Raw genomic sequence first — 12,261 nt, forward strand, 5'->3', positions numbered from 1 at the left:
TTTTTCGTTTTTCCCGAGCGTTATTATATGTCGTTTTTCAAGAGTAACCTAAGGATGCCTACTGTACTGGCTAAGCGCTGTCCGTGAAATTAATAATGCAAAAATAGTAGTAATGAAACACATTAAAAAGCAGTTCTGTTGAGCAACACGAGCGGGCGTGCAGTCCATCTGATCGTTAAGGAATCCATAAAGAAACATAAACTGAAGATAAAATGCATTTATAAATCTATAAATCCAATTTTAATTCATTAAATTGACGCCACCTTGTGAATGTTTTCATTACTATAGAAAGTCTGCAAGACCGCGGCCATGCGGTTCATATTGTGGGATAGACTTGGCTAGAAAGTTCATGACTAAACGAAATAATTATACGGCTATCGATACATCATCTCAACGTCTAATAATCTCTCACCAAACTTAAAGTAAACGTATGCAGATACATTTTAAATTAGGTATTATTGAAAATCGTATCCTTTCAAAGACAGCAATAATAATATATTGGGCAGTGACAGCTATTCAAATCAATTTTATAAATTTCCAAAGGACATATCTACCTTATTTTAAGAGAAAGCCAATTATTTTGTATATCTACGACTGGACTTGAAGATTCAAATTTTCAATAAACGAATCTTTTGCAACCAAAACCACTTTCTCGGTGCGAAAGAGATTTTATTAATCCGATAATACCTTTTTTGTCGAAAAGAAAAGCGTCGTCAATCCGCTTCTCTGTCCTAACTTTACTGGTGAATTGCATGAAAATCACTTAACCTTTTTTGATGATACCCACATTGAAAAAGAGTAAGTAATGGTCGGAAAATTTACATGATTACAAGTTTACGAACCCGATCGTTTCATCATGATTGAGACCATTTTTTTTTATTTACTTGACAAAGAAGGCACATAAAAAAATAAACTTTTTTTTATAGCCTCAGGTGTTAAACCTAAAGAAACTGTCGCCAGCTCTTAACTAAAAAAATAATGAAATACGTCTCAAATGTTGTCGAGAAAATTAAACCAAAAAATAAAATTTTATGATTCTATATAATTCTCGGTGGAAGATGAATAATATTTTACGAGTCGTTACGCAGCGGATGATGATGTTCTTAAACTGAGCCGTTGTGCCAATGGAATTAACTTATTAAGTTAATTCCATTACTCACTGTAACAAGTTATATTCCTTTAATACAATAAAAATTTAGATTTCAGCCCGTGCGTCCAATCCGGTTGGTGCGTTCAGGTATACGATAAAAATAATGTACGCACGTTTTAACAGTAGGCAGCAGCTTGGCTATGACTCTGGCATTGCTGACGTCTATGGGCGACGATAACCACTCACCATCCGATGGCCCGTATGCTCGTCTACCTAAAAGGGCAATTAAAAAAACCTGTGTACATACTAGCAGTCTTTACGAAATCAGTATAAGTTGTCAGACAAGCAGTTTTGATTACGTCTGTTAATAAAAGAGCATGTAAATCATCAACTCATAGGTTATTGTCGCCCATGGGCATCGACAAGAGTAAGTGTGAAAGTAGCCCCGGTAAGTAACAAATTAAAGAGCGGATGGTTAGCGTGGTATGGACGTGTTATGCGTAGAGAGAAGATGCTTGTGACTAGGAGTTGTATCGAAATGTAAAGCAAGGTAGATGGAGAAGAGGTCGATCGAAGAAGACATGGATGGAGTGTGTGAATGATGATATGAGAGAGAGAGAGGAGTGAGTGTTGCGATGACGGCTGATAGAAGGTAATGGAGGAGAAAAATTTACTGTGCTGACCCCACCTAGTGGGATAAGGTGGAGAAAAAGAGAGATGGACATCGACAATGCTGGGAACAAAGTTGCACAGCTTTCGAAAATACCACCGACCACTTCAAACAGGAATGTATAATAATTTAGCGGCAGAAATAAGACATACGCTGTTAATAAGCTATATAAATAAAATTAAGAATTGACCTAAACTACATGATTAGATTAGTACTTTCCAGACTTATTCTGGCGCTCAATTTGTGACCGCTAAAACTTTAAACTATTCGAAAAATTAGAAATAATATGATAAAACTCAAAACAAAATGAGATGAAGCCGTAAGAATACTTTTAATTATGTCTAGGGCCCGCGGAAACCGACGAAAATACTATACATTAATTAGTGTTCCTCCAATACATACATACATATAGTTACATATATTACACTTATGTTTCAAATAGCCTATTTATTATTTAGTATATACCATCTTTTTCATAAACCAGAATATCAGTGCATTATCAGCATACAATTGTCGAGACTTGAACGGACTTAGTGGCGTGAATAAAATAAACCATACAGTGCTTAGTGTTTCTATTTTCTTGAATCAGCCTCTTGAACAAACAATGTTTCAACAACACAACCTTTGTCAAGTCTGAGGACCGTTTTTGTGTCTTTGTTTTGCTGAAACATGGTAATTACGTACAGAGTACAAAGTGACTTGGCCGCGATCGCTCGGACCTCGGCTTACAGTTCAGAAAAAACATTTGGTAAATGAGCTGCAAAAACGTATTATAACAGTATTATAACGTTATTATAACAATTTATTAAACATACAAGGTGTTTTCATTCAGTGAAACCCATTTTGAATTTAATGTATGATTTTTGTCAAATATATTAACTAGTTATATTCTTAATAATATTTGTAACTATCTAACTCATAGAATAGACATATAATTTTAATGGATAAGTAATAACACGCTAAATCAATTTTTTATCTAAATTCTTATAATAGAGCTATTTCGAAATCGTTTTTCATTGACAATTCATCTTTTTAAACGTATTTATCTATTAATATCAAGTACTATGTACACAGTACATAAGTATAAATGACAAAAAAATTTATTAAAGAGAGATTTTTCATACCAATAGTATTATATATAAGTATATGCTTACATGAAGACCCGAAACTCAACATGTGAATATAATAATAATGTAAAGATATTTGATGAAAATAGTTTATGGCTTTCAAGTAATTACTTAGTTCGCAATGTCGTCCTGTGTGTGTTTATCAAAACCCATACGTTTGTCTATTGAACGTACGATTGTCTATTGAAATTCCTATTGTATTATATCAAGACTATCCTTTCATAGAGCATGGGCAACCTGTCTGCTTCTCCACTGATTTACAATTTTTAACCTCCTTCAGCACAAGAAGGAGGTTCTCAAATTAAATATGTTTTTTCATGTTTGCTGTTACCTCTGAATTATTTTCTAGGCGAACCGATTTTGATAGTGCTTGGATCGAACATTGAACACAGATAATTTTAAATGTATTAGGTACAATTAGGAACTGAATTGCCAGAAATTCAATCGCGAAGCAGCTGCTTTTGAGTTTTTGGGTCTCCTTCGGAGGCGCTCGGGCAGTTGCTAGCAAATCCCACCCCTCCTGAGTGAGCCTTTGCTCGCCCACTTTTTCTGGTGAAACTGGAAAGGTCTCCGGGCCACCAGTAATCCTTCAATCATAAAAAAAATCTCAAGTATTTGAGAACAGAATAAATACACATAAAATTAACTTCAATAACACACTACGTGAATTGAAATTTCAAACTATGTTCAGACACAATGCTAGACTTTGCCTCGGGAAGGTATGCGGCACTACTACATTCAAATGAATCCGACATAGTACAAAGTTAAGCGAACTCTGAACTGCCCTGATTGCGAATTCCATGCATGACAACGTAAATTCATTCAATTTCATACACGTAAATGGAAAGAGTTTTTTTTTGCTGAAACAATAGACTATTTATCTGGTTTGTGGTAATATAGACCGTATTATAGAGACTCTAATGTTTTAAATTTATTATCACGTGATTATTTACTTGTGTGATTTAAGGTGTTTTCTTTGAGTTGTACCACTTCCTTTAATGTTTTCAAGAAGGTTCTGATTGCCACTTTACTTTCTCTAGGATCTTTTTTTTTATTGCTTAGATGAGTGGACGAGCTCACAGCCCACCTGATGTTAAGTGGTTACTGGAGCCCATAGACATCTACAACGTAAATGCGCCACCCACCTTGAGATATAAGTTCTAAGGTCTCAATTATAGTTACACATCAGATTTGTAAAAGCACGACAATGGTTCACGAAGTGACATTTATCTTAAAATCAAGTAGTCTGCTTAAGAAACAGATCTGTTCTATTCTATTATTAAAAAAATTTTTGGAACGAAGTTCCTTATGGGACGATGCAAAGGGGTACCCTAACCGGGAAAAAACGTCCGTAACATAAGATTTTTATTAATAATGGACACAGTGTACGACTTAACTTTGTCATAACGTACAAAAAATAACATATTTTTTATCATTCATTGACCACGATCTCAGAGCATTCATTTGCGCAATACACTAGCTCTTATGCAAACAGCTGTGAATGAAGTGTACGGCAATAAGTTCGCACTTTACCGAATGACCGTGGGTTGTTGCGAAGCCTCCAGTTTTATTCTCTTTATACCTCGAATAGAACTTAAAATTAATATTTTTATAATAAGGAACTTTGTTCCTATCCGGTGTCCCACGAAACCACGCATCTTTTTTTTTTAGGATAAACAAACGAATTCAAAGCGAACAAACAAGAATTGATTTTCACTCGCTACTATCGGTATTTATGAAGGAATCTCCCATGAAAATGCGGAAACGGTAATATTCGTACATCAAAGACGACTTTCCGGAAAACTTTGTTCACATCGTTTCATAAGCACAGAGTCGTAGGCAATTGCTATTGGCTTTCCTTGGCATCAATAATATACCTAGTCAGGTCATAAGTATTGTGACACAGTAAAAAGTTTTCTTTTAGAATGCTGGCCACAAAAGAGTTTATTGAATTCGAATTTCGAATTGTTCATGAAAATAAAAATGTATACTTTTAGAATTTTACTCATTTTTAAATATGGAGTGGACGCTTAAAGAAGACCGTGTTGCAGTTATTGCGTTGCATCATTGCGGTTACGCGCCAATTCAAATTTTTAACATACTGAAAAATTTTAAAATAACCAAAAGATTCGTTTATCGTACCATCAAACGATACAATGAAGACTCTAGTGTAGATGACAGGTCAAGAAGTGGTTGCTCTCGGTCTGTTAGGACTCCAGCAGTGATAAGAGCTGTGAAGGCGCGAATTCAAAGAAATCCCAAACGTAAGCAGAAACTGTTGGCCCTTCAGATGGGGTTAAGCAGAACCACGGTGAAAAGGATGTTAAATGAAGAATTAGGGCTTCGGGCATATCGAAGAAAAACAGGACATCGTTTGAATTCTCGTCTAATGGACCTGAGACTGAAGAGATGCCGCGCTTTGTTGAAGCGGTACGCGGGAAAAAAATATCGGGAAATTCTTTTTTCGGATGAAAAATTTTTTACCGTAGAAGAGAGCTACAACAAACAAAATGATAAGGTGTACGCACACAGTAGTGAAGAAGCGAGCAACCGTATTCCGCGTGTCCAACGAGGTCATTTTCCATCCTCGCTCATGGTATGGTTGGGAGTTTCTTATTGGGGCTTAACAGAGGTACATTTTTGTGAGAAAGGTGTAAAAATGAATGCAGTTGTGTATCAAAATACAGTCCTGACGAACCTTGTGGAACCTGTTTCTCATACCATGTTCAATAACAGGCACTGGGTATTCCAACAAGATTCGGCGCCAGTTCATAGAGCGAAGAGCACACACGACTGGCTGGCGGCGCGTGAAATCTATTCCATCCGGCACGAAGACTGGCCCTCCTTCAGTCCAGATTTGAATCCGTTAGATTACAAGATATGGCAACACTTGGAGGAAAAGGCGTGCTCAAAGCCTCATTCCAATTTGGAGTCACTCAAGACATCCTTGATTAAGGCAGCCGCCGATATTGACATGGACCTCGTTCGTGCTGCGATAGACGACTGGCCGCGCAGATTGAAGGCCTGTATTCAAAATCACGGAGGTAATTTTGAATAAACTTTAGTGTCATAAGAATCTATGTTTTGTTAAGTTCATTTTGGTATATGAATGCTTACATAATGAATAAACTTGTTTCAATTATTTTACATTAAACATGTGACAGAATTTATGACCTGACTAGGTATATTATGTTAGCTTATAGACGTGCGACGCGGTTTCTCTCGCGTGATTTTTTTAATTAAGAATTAAAAATAATGTTGAAAACATATTGATATAATAATTAAACACACTTTCGTAGGATAAAGATACTGTTGCATGTTGTCCAAAAAATAACTGTTAATTCGTAGATCCATTCGCAGTTGAAATTCCGTACCAGCAACTACAATCTCGTATTTATTATGACAGATATTACACCGATCACTTAATTAGTCATGTATGAGAGTATTTTGAGTATTAATACAGGTTAAAAATTAACTTTTTGTGAAATTCCATCCTAATCTACTTGTAGGTCATTTTCGTGTGATTGAGTTACAAACATTCCGGCGAAAAACTTTCATATAAAAATATCTTGCAGATTGGGTATCTTAAAACGACTTAGACTTATGTGTATTAGATGTGAAAAAGGATATGCGAAAGAAGCGTGTGAGTGCAAATATGACGTATGATAGCCCTCAATGGAATACCCACATAGTGATTGGTATAAGGGCGGGAAGAATAGATAGATTGGGTGGAGTAATGGGCCTCGATGTTAAGCGGCATGAGCTCATAGGCAATAAAATTTCTACTAACACGTATAGGGGCACAAGTCTGAATTATCAATTTCTTTAGTATCGCGGCTATCCTACCCAAAAACGGGAACGCACGAAAAAATAAAATAATACTACATAAGTATTATGTATGTAGGTCATAATATGATCTTACATATTTTATATAATCGATATCCATTATTAAACTCATTGTTTAGAAGTTATAACACTACATTCTACTGGTGGTAGGACCTCTTGTGAGTCCGCACAGGTAGGTACCACCACCTTGCCTATTTCTGCCGTGAAGCAGTAATGCGTTTCGGTTTGAAGGGTGGAACAGCCGTCGTAACTATACTGGGACCTTAGAACTTATATCTCAAGGTGGGTGGCGCATTTACGTCGTAGATGTCTATGGGATCCAGTAACCACTTAACACCAGGTGGGCTGTGAGCTCGTCAACCCATCTAAGCAATAAAAAAAAATAAAAAAAACATTCAAAAACTTCATAACTTTTAATCATCGATATGAGTATTTTTTGTAATTTCATATCATATTTTTAAAAGGGATTGTGGATATGTCGTAAAATAAGCGATTTATTTTACGTAATTTCACCTCTCACCCTTCTCCGAAAAATAAAAGGTCGCAAAAATACTGTCAAAACAAAAAAAGCAAAACACATTTGCAATTTAACAAAGAAACATAAAAAGTTTTAATCAAAACATTCCGTATTAGATTGTTTGTTACAAAAACAAATTACCGACGCCTGATTCGTGAATTATTACTATTTACATATCTAGTGAAATACTCAAACGAAACAGTGACGAAACATTTCGGTAACAATAATAAAAACTTGGCACATTCATATTTATGTGCGGCTAGATTTATCTTTCTCCTCGAAGGGAAATAGGTAAGCAAATTGTTGTGACAAGAAATATAGACTACACAGCGCAACCTCGATTTGTCTGCGGACGACCTTCTAGAAAATAGAGTTGTACAACTTTTTTATTTTTGTTAAAATACCATTTTTTCTCATCAAGATTAACCAACCGTCAAATTACCGAGGTATGAAGAGTAAAAGGTGTAGGGTTCATGTAACAGGGTCGGAAACCTTACGCAGAAAAACAAATCCTCAAGATTAATCACAATTAAAACTGACCATGAGAGAATTCATTACTTTAATAATTAATTTAATTCAACGAAAAAAAAAAGCTTTAAAATTGAGATAAATAAACTCAAATCGATTTTATATTCCGAACCCAAACACCAAAACCTTCTAAATATACATAGTATTTAATAATTCAGACTAGCCTTTCGTTGTTTATTAAAAACAACACTGAACTTCGAAGGAGAAAAGCTGAATAATTCATAAGCGCTGTTTCTTTGATGCGACGAAATTAATTTTGCCCCAAACTCCGACTCGCGTAAAGTTTTTGTACTTTCCAAACTATTTTCACGTGATAGGTCGTGGTTGCTATTTTTCTGAGCGTCATGATAATAAAAAATGGTGGATGCAATGCCTGAAACTTCACTGAGAATAGACCCGGTAGCTTAGTTTAGCAAGGACTCCATAGCGTTTTTTTTCCTACCTATGCTGATAACCGTGAGAGCTATTTTAGCTTCTCTTTGACGTGTAGGTGAACTCATGGGGCTCAAACCGGAGTGGTGTTAACACTGGCCCTAGCAAGAGCAGTGCTTCGTAGAATCTATCACCGGATCGGAAACTTGAATATTTTTCTGTTGATAAAAACGAATATAGAAAATTAAAATTAAATAAATTCTTTAAAAAAACTATCTCGAATTTCCGTTATTTTAAAACATTATATAACGCAAAAACTCAAATCATCTGAATTGTGAATTAATATTTCCATTCGATTGTAAAAAAAAAATTCTAAATTATTTACAAGTTACATTATCTATTTTCAAATCAACCATTTCCATTATCAATCACTCTATTGAGAAGACAAGCAATCAACAAGCTCTAACATCCTATTTAATATACAAAAAAATAATTCGTAGGTACACCAGAAGGGATTAGAAAGAACCAGGAATTCGTATTACGTAACTCAGTGCTCGAGTGAGGTTGTGACACTATTGAATAATGAGCAGAGGAGTCAATTTGTCAACTGTCCAAAGAACAGGATATCGAGTCGAACGGATTGGTTCGACACACCATGATTACAAATCGGGAATGATCGTATATATGTAGTTTGTTATTTAGATTTCGTATCTCGACTAACAATTTAATATTGCTCTACATTGCATGTACATACACAACGTGAACGACATCACCGATATTGTGACAAAAGATTTTATTTTAGGCAATTTCGTTTAAAAAAAAACATCATTGAAGAAACCCAACTTTTTTTCGAGCGTGATGGCGAGATTAGGGCAAAGTTATTACAGTTGTTATATCTTCATTATACAGTGTGCAGTAAGGTTTAATCGAACGCTTTGAAACGATTTAAATTACATCGAACATAAAATACATTAGAACAAATAAAATATATTACTGGTGGTAGGACTTCTTGTGAGTCCGCACGGGTAGGTACCACCACCACCCTGCCTATTTCTGCCGTGAAGCAGTATTGCGTTTCGGTTTGAAGAGTGGGGCAGCCGTTGTAACTGTACTGAGATCTTAGAACTTATATCTCACGGTGGGTGGCGCATTTACGTTGTAGATGTCTATGGGCTCCGGTAACCACTTAACACCAAGTGGGCTGTCAGCTCGTCCAACCATCTAAGCAATAAAAAAATAAAATCATAGAATATATACACACAGTTCAAGCTCAGGTAAGTTTCTTCGCTATAAAATGGTTATCAGAAAAGAAGATTGTTTCAATTGTGTACTAAATACACTGTTTTATCCTTCAATCTAGAAAAGCTTCAAGTAGGAAACAGTCAGAAAGCTGGATGATCAAAATCCGCCTTTTTAGTCGCAGTAGGCCTAATCGCTAGTTCACACTTTGAGAAGGCGGCACGACATGAGAACCCTCTTGTCGTAGCCGCTGGAAATTACATACCCGATCCTGTAGACCGAATGGTAAACAGTCGACGTCGCCCAAAACACGTCATTACGGATCCTCCTGATCCATTAACGGTGCTTTTAGGTACCACAAGCACCGGTCACCGTCCTCGTCGAACCCGTCGCTTGCGACGAAGGGCTCGACGAGCAAATTAACCCACAGACACAGCCCACTGAGTTTCTCGCCACATCTTCTCAGTGGGTCGCGTTTCCTATCCGGTGGTGGATTCTGCGAAGCACTGCTCTTACTAGGGCCAGTGTTAGCATCACTCCGGTTTGAGCACCGTAAGATCACACACGTTAGGGCGAAGCTGATATAGCTTCTCAAGGCTATCAACATAGTTAGAAAAAAAAAGCTGACAAAAAAAAGTGACGTCACTAAAGCGTGACGAGGGATATAACCCCTTTATTGCTGTCCCTTGCTAGTCAGAACTCGAAAAGAATCAATTGGGCCGGCATGTATGATCTACGTTAGCTACTCCACTCCCCATTATACCAGACCGACCTTTACCATCAAATAGTCATTATTATTGTTTAAATGGCCCCATTGACATAAAGCCAATGGAATTACAGACATTCAAATGGGGTGATAATTTTTTTTAATGCCTTTACGTGGCGAACGGTTATTTACTAATTCAAGGCTTTTGCATGTTTTAGATTCTGGCTTTTAGTGAGTCGTTTCAGCATCTAAAATTAGAAATTGTTAATACAATTATTTTAAACTTGAACTACGCTAACAAATAATGGTAGCAGAGGGCATGTAACCTTTGAAACAAAAGCCCAACAAGAATGTTAAATAATAATGATTACGTATAACAATGAACACGTAATTACAGAGGCTTTGAGAAATCGATTACTAAAATTAACTTTTGAAGAGATGAAAAATCAAATCTCATCAAATTACGAAGCAGAAATTTATCGGGTGTGAAAATTTAATATTTAAGCGAAACGTTGCCTCGGGAACTATAGCTAAGATATCCTTGCGTTCAACGCTGCTATTAATAACAGCGTGCTCAGTTTGGCAGGCTTCTAAGTGGACCATTAAAATTTATCTCAATCTCCTTGAAACCGTCCATACCTATACAGACTCAGCTTAGGTGTTATAGCTGTTTTGGCCTAAAATCAATATTATTATAAGTATTAGATGCTAAACACATTGTAAATGTATGTGTTATTTTTAATGCATATGTGTTAATAATTTAATAGTATAATTACACTGGGTTTTTTATGCTTAGATGTGTGGACGAATTCACAGCCCATCTGGTGCTAAGTGGTTACTGGAGCCCATAGACATCTACAACGTAAATGCGCCACCCATCTTGAGATATAAGTTCTAAGGTCTCAGTATAGTTACGACGGCTGCTCCACCCTTCAAACCGAAACGCATTACTGCTTCACGGCAGAAATAGGCAGGGTGGTGGTACCTACCCGTGCGGACTCACAAGAGGTCCTACCACCAATATGTCTCTCGATTTATCTCAATTTAAGATGATTTATCTCGACTGCCACAGGTAGAAACAATAGGTGATGCGGATATGGTGGTCGCGGGTACTTATTCGGTACTTATTTATTACTAACACAAATTATATTTTAGCGGGTACATTTTTTATTACACGATGTTATTCCTTCACCGCGGAATCATATTTATTTAGCATTTTTTGTTAACAATATAAATTTCTGGAAAATGAAATCAGAGCGCAAATCACAGTACATCTCACTCCATTTAGACAACTCAATAGTTTATCGCATTTCGATTTCCAAACTTTATAATTCGTGAGTGCTGTAATTACGGATTCCGACTAGAAGGAACGACGTACCCCGCTCTTGTTAGAAGTTTAACGCCTCGGTTCATTATCTGTTGTTTCTTGTTGTTAATTACAAAACTCCGGGTCGCCATTGCCGAGCTGCACGAAACTTAAAGAAGCTTTTTTGTCGCAAAAAAAAAAAAAAACAGCAACTATACACTCGACTACGGAAGTAGCGTAATGACTTCTTTATTTAGCAGCATTTTTCTTTATTTTCTATATTGGAGGGGTAACTCTAGATAAACTTGTCGCGTGAGCTCTACCTTTCGGTGTTTGGTCGAAATTCAGTTGCTATAATATCTTCAGGAGTGTTTAGGCAATTTGTCGTCTTTATCAATTTTATTATCTAATATTTATATCTTCATTACAGGTAATTATTACGAACAATTTAAGTATAGATTAAATTTGCATCAATTTCATACTCTATTACATGACTTCTAAATAAAGGATTTATGTTTATATCGTAAATAATATACTCGTAGAAATAAGAAAGCGTTTTTATTGTAAAACAAAAGCAATTATAATAAAAGGAACTTCGACTTCAGTTAACATCGTCACTTACATTATTCTTTGACAAAAAAATAAATAAATACAGACTCACAAACTAACAGTCCTCTCTTTGCTTTCCTTCAAGTCTTTTTCATTTTTAGATTACAAGTTTTCCTAAGCGAAGTTAATGAAATGGCAGCTAAATGTCAGTTCTGACAATAGATGACCTATAACAATAACTATTTAAGTATGACTGTGTGACAACAGTTGAACTTTGGAACGTGGTAAGTTAGATGGAATTAAAAACTAAC

General features: G+C 36.0%; 1 protein-coding gene across 2 annotated transcripts in view; it reads right to left on the bottom strand.

Annotated features, from left to right (window-relative positions):
• LOC114249530 (atrial natriuretic peptide receptor 2) overlaps positions 1–12,261 on the bottom strand; it is a 43,863-nt gene that overhangs the window by 11,253 nt on the left and 20,349 nt on the right. The gene's annotated exons all lie outside the window — the stretch shown is intronic.

Source organism: Bombyx mandarina, chromosome 07 (genome assembly GCF_030267445.1).
Source record: "Bombyx mandarina strain Sakado chromosome 07, ASM3026744v2".
Taxonomy (NCBI): Eukaryota; Metazoa; Arthropoda; class Insecta; order Lepidoptera; family Bombycidae; genus Bombyx; species Bombyx mandarina.